This window comes from Canis lupus, chromosome 1 (assembly GCF_003254725.2).
Source record: "Canis lupus dingo isolate Sandy chromosome 1, ASM325472v2, whole genome shotgun sequence".
NCBI classification, from domain to species: Eukaryota; Metazoa; Chordata; class Mammalia; order Carnivora; family Canidae; genus Canis; species Canis lupus.
This window is the reverse complement of record NC_064243.1, coordinates 1,992,653-2,003,833: the sequence shown is the minus strand read 5'-3', so window position 1 is coordinate 2,003,833 and position 11,181 is coordinate 1,992,653. Positions and strand designations below refer to the sequence as shown.

General features: G+C 45.5%; 1 long non-coding RNA gene across 3 annotated transcripts; it reads left to right on the top strand.

Moving 5' to 3' along the window:
* Positions 1 to 511: 511 nt before the first annotated feature.
* Positions 512 to 9,722, top strand: LOC112643936 (uncharacterized). 3 transcript variants are annotated; one of them, XR_007411423.1, is made up of 6 exons: positions 512 to 1,612; positions 1,892 to 2,310; positions 3,747 to 4,072; positions 4,789 to 4,946; positions 5,024 to 5,153; positions 8,085 to 9,722. It is a non-coding gene; the product is annotated as an uncharacterized LOC112643936 (long non-coding RNA). The 3 variants fall into 3 exon arrangements; XR_004811711.2 differs by adding an exon at positions 6,245 to 6,294 and having other exon boundaries at positions 513 to 2,310; XR_003125980.3 differs by having other exon boundaries at positions 517 to 2,310.
* Positions 9,723 to 11,181: the final 1,459 nt, after the last annotated feature.

Sequence of the window (11,181 nt, the reverse complement as noted above, 5' to 3'; positions counted from 1 at the left end):
ATTACCAAATTCATAATTTCATGTTCATAACAAATTTCAAGAGGTAACTTTTTAGGATCGTTTTATAATCATTCTCACTTTAAAGGTAACACCTGACTTCTTGGGAAAGGTAACATTCACGTACCTAAGGACATAATATGGCCCATTTACTGATACAGTCTAGCAGGACCTGAAAAACAATAAGATCAAACAAATTATAATATAATACAGGCTTTGGGATAAACACAAAAAGGAATACAGCCATGTCTGCAACGTGAGATATGAAACACTGATGCTCTGGACAAGTCTCAGGTGCCAGGCTGTGATGCGTAGAAGACACCGTAGGTGGGGAACAGCATGGGAAAGAGCCGGGTTTCCAGGAGAGGGTGGAATGACCTAACTCAGAGGTTCCGACGGGGGGCGATTTTACTCCCCCGAGGACAGTGGACAATGTCTGGAGACATTTCTGATCGTCACAGCTTCAGGGAGGGCGTGCTATTGGTCAGAGATACAGCTAAGCCTCCTGTCAGGTACAGGACAGCCCCCACGATGCCACCTGGCCAGGAACCACGGGTTCAAACTGCCAGGAGTGCTGGGCTGACAAATCTGTTCTAAGTCTGTTACGCATTATTGGTTCACTCCATTATTTCTCAGTCTCTGTATCACGGAACTTTCAACAAACCCAAAGTGAACAGGTACAACCATGGCCATGGACAGATCTCACCACCCTGAGCCTGTTTCAGCTCCAGCCGCTGCTGCCCCATCCCCGCTTTGCAGATAAGGAAAACGAAATGCCAACTTGTAAAGGGACCTGCTCGTAGTCCTACGCAACCCGCAGGAGGTCATGGCTCGAAAGGGGTCAGCTGGACCAGGGCAGCGATAACCTGTCAGTCCAGGGCACTTCCCATGAGGCTGAAAGCAAAGCATGATCTCCAATCTTACTGTAACTCCTGCAAATAGAAAGGACAATCTCAATGTGTAATTCACTATTAGTGCTCTATCTAAAAACAGAAATTATTCAAAGTGGCCTTATTAAGAGAAAAAGTCCAGTTATTGATTCAAAGCCTGAAGAAATTTATTGAATGTGCCCACATCGGAGTCCTGTAGGAACAGTGGATGGGCCCCACAGCAGACACTAACGGCCCCCCTACAGCAGACGCAAGCCTCCCCCCCCACCTCCTGGGGAAGAGGGCTCACAGACCCCACTCGGATAATGTCGGCAGCCCCCTCAAGCCTGAGCTCTGAGTGGCTGGAGACCAAGTAAAATGTGCCTCTCGAGCCATAAGCAAGATGTGGAACTCTGATCCATGCTCCAGTGTGGATTGGCTTTGAAGGCCCGACACTGAGTGAAAAACAGCTACACTCACAAGGCCACATATTGTTTGGTTCCCTTTATATGAAACGTCCAGAAGAGGCAAATCCTTGGTGATGGAAAGCAGAGCAGAGCATTGGTGCCAGAGAGCTAGGGAGGAAGCCAGCAGTAGGGAGGAGGACGAGGCACACAGAGTGGATATGAGGCTTCTTTTCGGGGTGATGGAAGCATGCTGGGGGTGGATGAGTTCATGTGCCACAGGGGTACCTGTGATGCTGAGAACAAAGGCAGAAGGAAATGTACACCAAATTCAAGGTCCAGGTATAAATTCCTCTAGGAAACTCCCAACTGTCTTAAAGTGAATGCCTTGCTAGAGGGAAAAACCACATCAGCTTGACAATAGCCAGGCCTCCAGGATCCCTGAGTCTTCTTAGCATATGCAAGTCCTTTTGGGAAACTTCCCTCATCTTTACTACCCCCAACCCCAAAGTCTGTATTCAGTGGCTCCTTACAAGCCCAGGCAGCAGCTCTTTCTGCCCAGGGGTCTTGTCCTCCTGCTGTAATAAAAACCATTTCTCTTGGCCTTTTGGGCCCCAGCAGCCTCCAGAGGACTACCGCGCCTGTCATCGCCCTGTCTCTGGGACTCGTGCCATACCTCCTGAGCTGCTTTGACCCCCGATTCTACGTGTGCATCTCTCGGCAGAAGGTGCATGCAGTGGTTTGCGATGTGGGGAATTACACGAGCTTCGAGGATTGCCGCAGTAGCCAGCTGGGGAAGAGTCTGTGTGATTGAACTCCCGAAGCCTGGCTTGGCAGGAGGTGTGGACAGGGAAGCAGGTGAGAGGGGCTCCAGTGACAGGGCTGCAGAGAATAGGAGCTACATAAAGCCAAGAGGAGAAACAGTGAAATGGTGGATGAAATAGCACCAACATTTCTTTCCGGAAAAAGACAAAGAGCTCACTCTGAGGAAGAGATGGAGTTCTGTTCCAAGAGGGGATGGAATTTGAATGCGTTTGCACGTGAGTTAAACTTCCCCTCACCCTTAATGAGTCTGACCATCCATGGTGGTTGGGGTGACCTGGGGACCTTCTTTGAATGGCTAGCTATCTGTGAGAGAATGAACCCTGTCCTAGAAATGCCAGGGTGTGTGCAAAGGAGGCTTTTCTGTGTTTCATTCTTTCCCACTTGTGAACCCTGAAGACTAGCTTCAGTTTTGGCCAATGGCTTGTGACCCACAGGTAAAAATGCTCTGGAACTCACTACCTGCACCCTTTCTGGAAAATGTGGGTATTTTTTGAAGGAGACAGAGGGCTAAGGATGGTGTCCACACTATCCTGAGAATTGGTTTGAGGAACGGTGGTGTCTGAGAAAGAAGTCAAGGGTCTTCAAAACATCCTGGAAAAGTTAGGATGGGAACATGAAGGGACCAGAACCCCGAAGACTGGGTCTTCGGACTTTTTCCTTCCTGTTCTTACGAGGAGTTGTTACCACATCCCACATTCATCCTGCTGGGAAGGGAGCGTTATCCCACCTGGAATAGCAGCAGACGGTAGAAGATGAGACCCCCACACCAGCCACCCACTGGACAGCAGGTGTTAGTCACCTACAGGCAGTGCCGGGGACGGCTGCACCCAGCTGCATGGTGACTGCAGAGCTATACTGTGGCCGGAGGACCCAGGGCTCGTGTGATGGCACAGAGTGGGGGGGCTGACCCCAGTCGAGCGGGGGACCGGCTCTGGGCACTGGGATCCTGGTGCTCACACCCCAGGCTCACAGACATCGGGCAGCACACAGATCCAAGGGTGCCAGGCAGGAGGCCCAGTGCCCACCCCGCGTGATGTGGGCGGCAGCACCTGCCCCGGTCTGCTGTAACGTGTGTGTGCACCCGTCCCCCCAGGCAGGTTCAGAAGGGGGCCTGATGTGGTCCTGGGAACTGCGTATTCATAATATTTGTCCATGTACGTAAAGAGACGAAACCCAGGATGTCCAAAGTTTCCAAGGGAACCCTGGCCGCTGCCCTGACTCCTGGGTATTCAAGACCATTATTCCAAGACGGCAGGGAGGATGCCTGGAGCCCCTGTCCTCCCAGAGCCTGAGTTCATGTGCCAAGCATGTATTTTGATCACAACTCTGAACCTGGACAGACGTTGCAGCGTCCTCTGTGCCCTCACACCTCATAAGCAACGTTTCCATAAATACAGGCATGAGGGAATGCTCGACGGCACGCTGCTGCTTAAATTTCCTTTTTTAACCAAGTACATAGTTTAACTTCATACTTCCAATAATTTGCATCTAGCACTGGCATTGCCAGGACAAGGTCCTCCAGCACTTTGAACGCACGATAACCAGATTACTTTCCTACGTTTGGGCTGCTTTTGCTCAAACTACTCAGATTATGAAGACACGTGTGTATTCTATAGTAATTAATTCCCTGAATTTCTTTTTTTTTTTTCAGATTTGTTTATTTGAGAGAGAGAGAGAGAGAGAGAGAGAGAGAGATTATCATGGAGGAGAGGGAGAAGTAGACTCCCCACTGAGCAGGGAGCCTGATGCGAGGCTCAATCCCGGGATCCTGAGATCATGATCTGAGCCGAAGGCCAACACTTCACCGATAGAGCCACCCAGTGGCCCCAATTTCCTGAATTTCTAAGACAGACTCTGTCGGAGAGACCAGCTGAAGGAACCCACTGCTGACCAGGGCGATGTCTCTTCTAAATGAGGACAATTGTGATTAACTCGGTGACCAGCCAGCGCCAGCCATGCTCCCACCGGTGAAAGCAGGTTAGTCTGATTTTCTTTTCTTTTTTCCTCTAGGTGTTTACATTTCTAATCATGGCAAAATTCAGATAGGCAGTTAGGCAGCCGCGTGGCCATAAACTGCAATGTGTTATGTTGCAGAAATGGAAGTGAACATAGCTCTAACTGCCCTGCTCTGGCTTGTGTGACCATCTTACTCCACCGACTTCTAGACACCGAGTCCAGGGGGCAGGGGGCATGATTCTGCCACCCAGAGCAGGTTCATCAGATGCATCCAAGTTTTGCACATACGTTTGAAGTGATCTGTCTCCCGCTGAAGCTGTCATCCTGTGGCATCAAGACTAGGAATCGCAACTATGCTTTGATCTTCTCCCAAAAGCAAGAGGATCAGAGCTGGAAGTTGGCAAAATTCAGGTGCGGGATGGAGGGTGTTGACTTCAGAACATATTTGTCATGAACATTGACATGTAAAGTTTCCTGTCTTCATAAAGTTTTGCTGAATCATATAGAGGAATATGCTAAATACAGCTTCCCTGGGAGCCAGAAAGCTAAAGCACCCAGTTATTTGTGTATTTAGGGCTTGTTCTAGGTCTTGTGTGTTCAGTGGTAAGTACGAGGCCACTAAGAGATTGTGAGTCTCCTCTGAAACCTTTCTAATTCTTAAGAATCATTTCAAATTTACTTTGTAGTGCTTTGGGGGCATCAGGTGTTTTAACTTTTCCCAAATCGTGTTTCTGCAGCCCTTTGAACAATATTGAAGATGTTTATTTCATGAGGATGTAGCAGAAGACAACAGTGTCTTTTAAACAGGTCATAGTCAGAGCCCTGGCCTGAGATTCATGGGACCCCAACAAACACTTCACATACAGACTCCAGAAAAGGCACAGTCAAGAAAAAGGTAAAACAGGACTCAGAAAGGAAGGTTTTATGTACCTTTCTTCTTTAACCACCTCTGAAATGTGCACCTGTATTAAGGGACTGCCATCTTCTGTTGCAAAGAATGGATTTGGGATCCTACAGCCTGCCGTGGAATCAAAACCTCCTGTTGACACAGAGGAGGACCCCACAGCGTCATTTCAAGTGGGTAATTTCTGGAAACCTCAAGGTAGGTGACAATTGGTCAGACGTGATGGTGTCAAATATCCACAAGGCACACGGTGGGTAATTAGCGAATGTTTGTTGAGCAAATAAATAAATGAGCACAGAAATATAAACTACAAATAACACAGATTTCTCTAATCTCTTATAAACTCCATCCTGAAGGGTTTCTCATTAGATGAGAAAATCAAGCCTGCGAGCCACCACGTGGGTACGCCAGGCTGCACACTTTTCAGAAATATGCCTTTTATCACCAGGTTGTCCCAGCTGCCAGCCCACATTTGTTTTCTTTTTCTTTCTTTCTTTCTTTCTTTCTTTCTTTCTTTCTTTCTTTCTTTCTTTCTTTCTTTCTTTCTTTCTTTCTTTCTTTCTTTCTTTTCTTTCTTTCTTTCTTTCTTTCTTTCTTTCTTTCTTTCTTTCTTTCTTTCTTTCTTTCCTTTCTTTCTTTCTTCTTTCTTTCTTTCCTTCTTTCGGCTTTTCTTGAGTTTTATGATGTTTTGCCTTAGAAGCTGGCGAGTGCCTCAGAACTCTTTAAACTGTGGATTAATCTGTCTCGGAGGGTGGAGATGGGGACAGGCTGCAAATAAGTCTTCAGTGACTCCTAGAAGCTGAGCCAGGAAGCTCTCTCCCAGACCATGCATACTCTTTGATTATGGATAAACCAAATGGCCTCCTTATTTCATTGGCCTCCTTTTCTCCTACAACGGTCTCTTTGTCAAAGTTTCAGAGGACTTACTATCTCTCCAGGGGTGCCTGGGGTACATCTAACTCAGCAGGTGCTACGTTTGTTAGATTAATGTCTCTCTACATGGATGTCAACATCTGTTGAGACTAATCATAAGTGGTGAAAAATCAACATAAAAGTGATAGGAGATAAATGGAAAAGTGGGACAAAATAACCAATAACATGGTTAATCCTAGTAAAAACTCCCACGGTGATATTCTCAAGTGTTTTCTGCTATATTCATTGTCATTGTGTGTATAAAGCCACAGAAATAGAAAATGTGATTTCAAATGCCTCTTTCAGGGAAAAAATTGACTTTTTGGCTGTTCTTTTCTCTGCCATAAATTTTCATATTTTCTTGTGTCCCTGTAAAGATTTTTAGAAAATGGTTGAAAGGAGTTAAAGACCTTGTGGAAGAGAACAGGTACTTTTGATCTGGTACTGTTTGAGGTTGGGGGAATAGGGATGACTGCCTGATGGGGTCCTGCAATGAATACCTTTATTGTGTACTGAAAAATTAAATTTTGTACTGACTTGTGTGTGTCTGTGTGTGGGTGTGCTCCAACTAGGACCCTGTTCACACCAGCATCACTTCATTTTTGTTTTCTGTTGTGGGTTTGAATGCACACACATTTTCTCCAGCCTCTGCTCTTCACTTCATTACCCAATGGCGCAGGGCCGTGTGCATTGTGTGGACGTGCCCTTACCCAGCGAAGGAATGGGATTTGCCACTGTTGTTCCTACAGGGACCCGGATGGCGAGATATCCCAACATTTGTGACCATCCCACCACCTCGCAGGACTGGTTCTCACAAAGCAAGATGCATTTCACACAGTAGTTTAGAAAATGGTCCCAATTTGAATGGAGGGCAAAACTAGCATTCCCTGCCCCCAATGTTGTGTCCTTTCTATCCATCATTATTAATTAGTTTTGGTATGGTGACCAGAAGTTGTTCACACTTTTCTTATCCTTCTGCACAATTATCGAACATATAAATTCCACAGATACCCCCACGTCACCTCTGGGATCTTAAATTGTAGAAAAATTTGTGAAGTTCTCATGAAATCCAACTTATTAAACAACTCCCTGGCCCTCACAGCATTGCTCAGGACATCATTAAATAATATAAATAATAACTATCTTCATAGTTTCTCCTTCTGGAAAATGAAACCTAGGAGGCCATTGTCTTTCATTCCAACACCTGGAGTTGAGTCCAGGAGCCATTGGGTCTACACAGTGAGCCCTTCAAGACCAGTTTTAAACCAGCAAATGTCTCCCTGGATGTGATGTAGTTTGTTTTTTTTTTTTTTAAGATTGTATTTATTTATTTATTTATTTATTTATTTATGAGAGATACAGACAGAAGCAGAGACATAGGCAGAGGGAGAAGTAGGCCCCCTGTGGGGAGCCTGATGCGGGACTCGATCCTAGGACCCTGGGGTCATGACCTGAGCCGAAGGCAGACACTTGACCACTGAGCCCCCAGGTGTCCCGGCCCTGATGTTTTTTATCAGCACTGTTTGTTTATTGTTATTGCATGCCTGCAATGCATCGTGTGCTTAATGAGCCCACTGGTACACAACAGTGGTCCCCACTTAAACATCAGTCATGAGGAGGGCTGGGCGCTCTTCTGCCCTAGGCAGCTTTCTGTCTCCATCCACCCCTTGCACATGGGTCACTGCTACATTAGTCAACTTCAAGAAAAACTTTAGTGGTTCAAGGAACAGGGTACCCAAAGTAGCCACTCCTTTGGTCATCCTCCTGGTAAAATGTCAAATCTTCTTGACACACAAATTCAACTGAGAAGTTCAAAATAGAGCCTGAGTCATTTTCACCCAGGCCACTGGTCTTCAAAAAATTTGCTCAAATACCTCCATGAGGGGCGTCTGGGTGGCTCAGTTAGTTAAGGGTCCAACTCTTGGTTGTGGTTCAGGTCATGATCTTAGGGTCCTGAGATTGAGCCTCGCATGGGCTCTGCACTCAGTGGGGAGTCACCTTGGGATTCTCTCTCTCCCTTCCCTTCTGTCCCTCCACCACACACTCACATGCACATGTTCTCTCTCAAATAAATAAATCTTAAAAAAAGAAAATATTTTTAAGCCCATGTATCCCTCAAATTTTAATCTTGAATCCCAAATTTTTACACTCTTTTAAAATAGTTGCAAAAAAGTAATTTCTTTTCCTGACCCCAATATTTTTATGTATACTTCACAGCAGCCTCTCAGCTCCCCTTTGAACGTGGAAGTCTCTCTCTCCAGGGCACAGTCTTGCCATCCACACAGAATTTCCTGTGGCTCCTGTGCAAGGACAAGCATGAATATACTTTCCCGACACACCCTCCAAATTCGACAGAAATTACTCAAGCGTTGTCAAAGGCACAGTGATCTATGCCTTCTCTGAACAGATACCTCATGTTAATTCGGGCAATGACAATGATGGGTCTTCCATTTCTGTTTTGTGGCTTTAGAAAACAATTGATAGGAATCTGGAAAACTTTGATCCTTTCTTTTGCTCCCACCTGAGGAAATGACCCTGATAAAACATGTTTTTGTTTGTTTGTTTTTGTTTTTTTGTAGCATACAGGTGAGGGACACCCCTTCCACCTGGGTGATGCTCAATTGAGTAGATAAATGAAAAGTGATCACAACAAAGAAAAGTGGGAAAAAAAGGAGCTTGAAGTGACTCAGGGGATAGTCCACTCTGAGATAAGTGAAAAAATGTTAGTTGGTATTAAATGAAACTATTTTTTTAATAGAATTTCCAAGTCCTCCTATGGCAGTGAGAGAAAACAGAAGAATCAAAAGAAGCCTTTATTCAATGCTTGCTATATGTCAACCAATATGTTAAGTAATCTCATCCATCTCCACATAACCTGAAGAACCAGGTCCCTGTTTTATAGATTAAGACACTGAGAAAATTTGCCAAGACAAGTGGAAGGTCCATAATCTTAACATAATGATCTGCCACAAGCCCTTACTCTTCATCACAATCGTGTTATCATGATCCTTTAGATTTTATAATTTATTGTACTCACACAAGTCTTGATTCTCTAAAGCTACCAAAATTAGGGAGTGTTTCTTCATACATGGAGAGGAAAAAGTTTATTTTCAATCATTCACATGATACTAACATGTGTCCAAAAGATCTGGATCAATTGGGTGTGGATTTCTCCAGAAAACTCTTCCCAGATTGCCCACATATGGAAATTATCTCTCCGAGGTCAATCACAACTCTGAGTGTCTGGAATACAGACCGTTAGAACATTAATCACTGATGTAAATATCCTCTCTCACCTTCCTTCTGCACAGCTCATACTAACTTCCACTCAGAAAAACCTACTAAATTTAACAATTACAAAGAAATTCTCTTCCCCCTTTCCCTTTTTTGAGAAAGACATATGAGCATGAAAATCACTAAGCACAAAATATAAAGTTTCCTTGGAGATGAATTTGTTTTGAAGAAATGTAAACCTGGTTAGAACTTTAGGAAAATGTGTGTTATTTGATGTGTGACCTTGGCGCAAGTCAGCATGCTCTCAGGAGCAGAGTGTGCATCAGCATCGATGACTGATGGGACAGTAGGTGTGAATGTGGACAACATCTTAAGCAGGTGACCCCAGTGCAGAGCCACAGGATGGTTTCTGAGCAATTCAAAGAGCCAAAGGCACCTCCACACTGTGTCAGGATGGAAAAGCCACACCATTCCACTGTGGCCTCTGCTGGTCTCCACCCAGAACGCTATCATCACCACCACCAGCATGAGGATCTTTTTGCCTAGAAGCTTCTTCACTCAATTCAACAGTCTTTAAAATAGTAGCACAAGGAATTATAAAAATAAAAGCAGTTGATCTTATTGAGTGCTCAATATGTGTGAGGCCCTGGGCAGAAGTCACCATGGATCAGCTCATTCCCTCCTCTCAGGTACCTTCCAAGGGCCGTCCTGCTGCTTTAAGGACGTGAGACTGACACTGGGAGAGATCGAAGGAATTGCTTGGTGGGAAGAGGAGCCTGATGGCAAGCCAAGCCCCTATCAGCCACACCCTTGGAGCTGACATGAAAGCTCACCCCACTTTTGAAAATGGTTACTCTGTGTGAAAATTAAATTTGGTGGATGTAACATGACCATTTATCTCTGATGCCTCCTTAACCACTGCTCAAAGTTATAGTAAAGGCACAAAAATGGGAAAACAGTGCAAATGAGGACAGAGCAAATAGGAAAGGAGACGGCAGCACAGAGTTCATTGAACATGTGCACACTGGATAGTGTGCATGCATGTGTGTGTTGGACAGTGTGTGTGTGGTGGACAATGTGTGCATATATGTGTGTGCTGGACAGTATGTGCACATGTGTGTGTTCTGGACAGTGTGTGCACGTGTATGCCTGACTGTGTGTATACGTGTGTGTATGTCTGCTGGACAGTGTGTGCACATATGTTCCTGAAAGTCTGTGCACATGTGTATGTGTGTGTGCTGGACAGTGTTTGTACACGTGTGTACATGCTGGGCAGTTCACAGCAGGTGCTAAGTGACATAGCAAGAAATGGAAACCACACGTGTACCTGCAGGAGGGTGACCCTGCAGAACATGGAAAGGGTGGGCAGGCACTGCAGGAATGGAAGCAAGGGGGAGGGCAGCAGCTGAAAACACATAACAGGAGGCCGTAGGGCCCTCAGGCTCCCTCACCCTTGTCAGGCCCAAACCCAGAGGAAACAGGTCTATTCCCTGGGGATGTTAAGCTTGGTCTTGGAACCAGCAGGAGTGGAGAGGGTCACAGGAAGAAGCATGCAGGCAGAGGCACATGAATGCTTATGTAAGATTGAGAGGGTCTATAGCCCTCTTCTGCTTCCCCACCGATGGCAGGATAGTCCGCGACCAGACACACGCACACTGCAAGTTCCCATACACACATGTACACATACACACACACACAAAGCAAAGTCTTACAAAATTCGTTGAGGAAACTTAACAATCAAGAAGCAAGAAAATGTCAATTATAGGAATCAGGTTTTCCAAAGTGAAAAATCCAGCTTCCTGCTGAATGTTGTTGTAATAAATCCCATCACTTAACTGGCCTATCCACCTGCACAGAGCTGACAGTCCCAGCAGGTGAGGATCATCAGACCTCTGTAGAAAGCTTCAACCTGAAGGAGAGATAGGAGAGAACCCCAGGCAGCCAGATCTAAGACAGGGAGAGAATGAAACATGATTAGAAACTAAAACAGCCTCAGACAAAAAAAAAATGTTGTATCCATAAAACAAGAACAGGTATTACAGGAAAGGAATAAGGTCATACCATAACTGTTCTTGGGGTT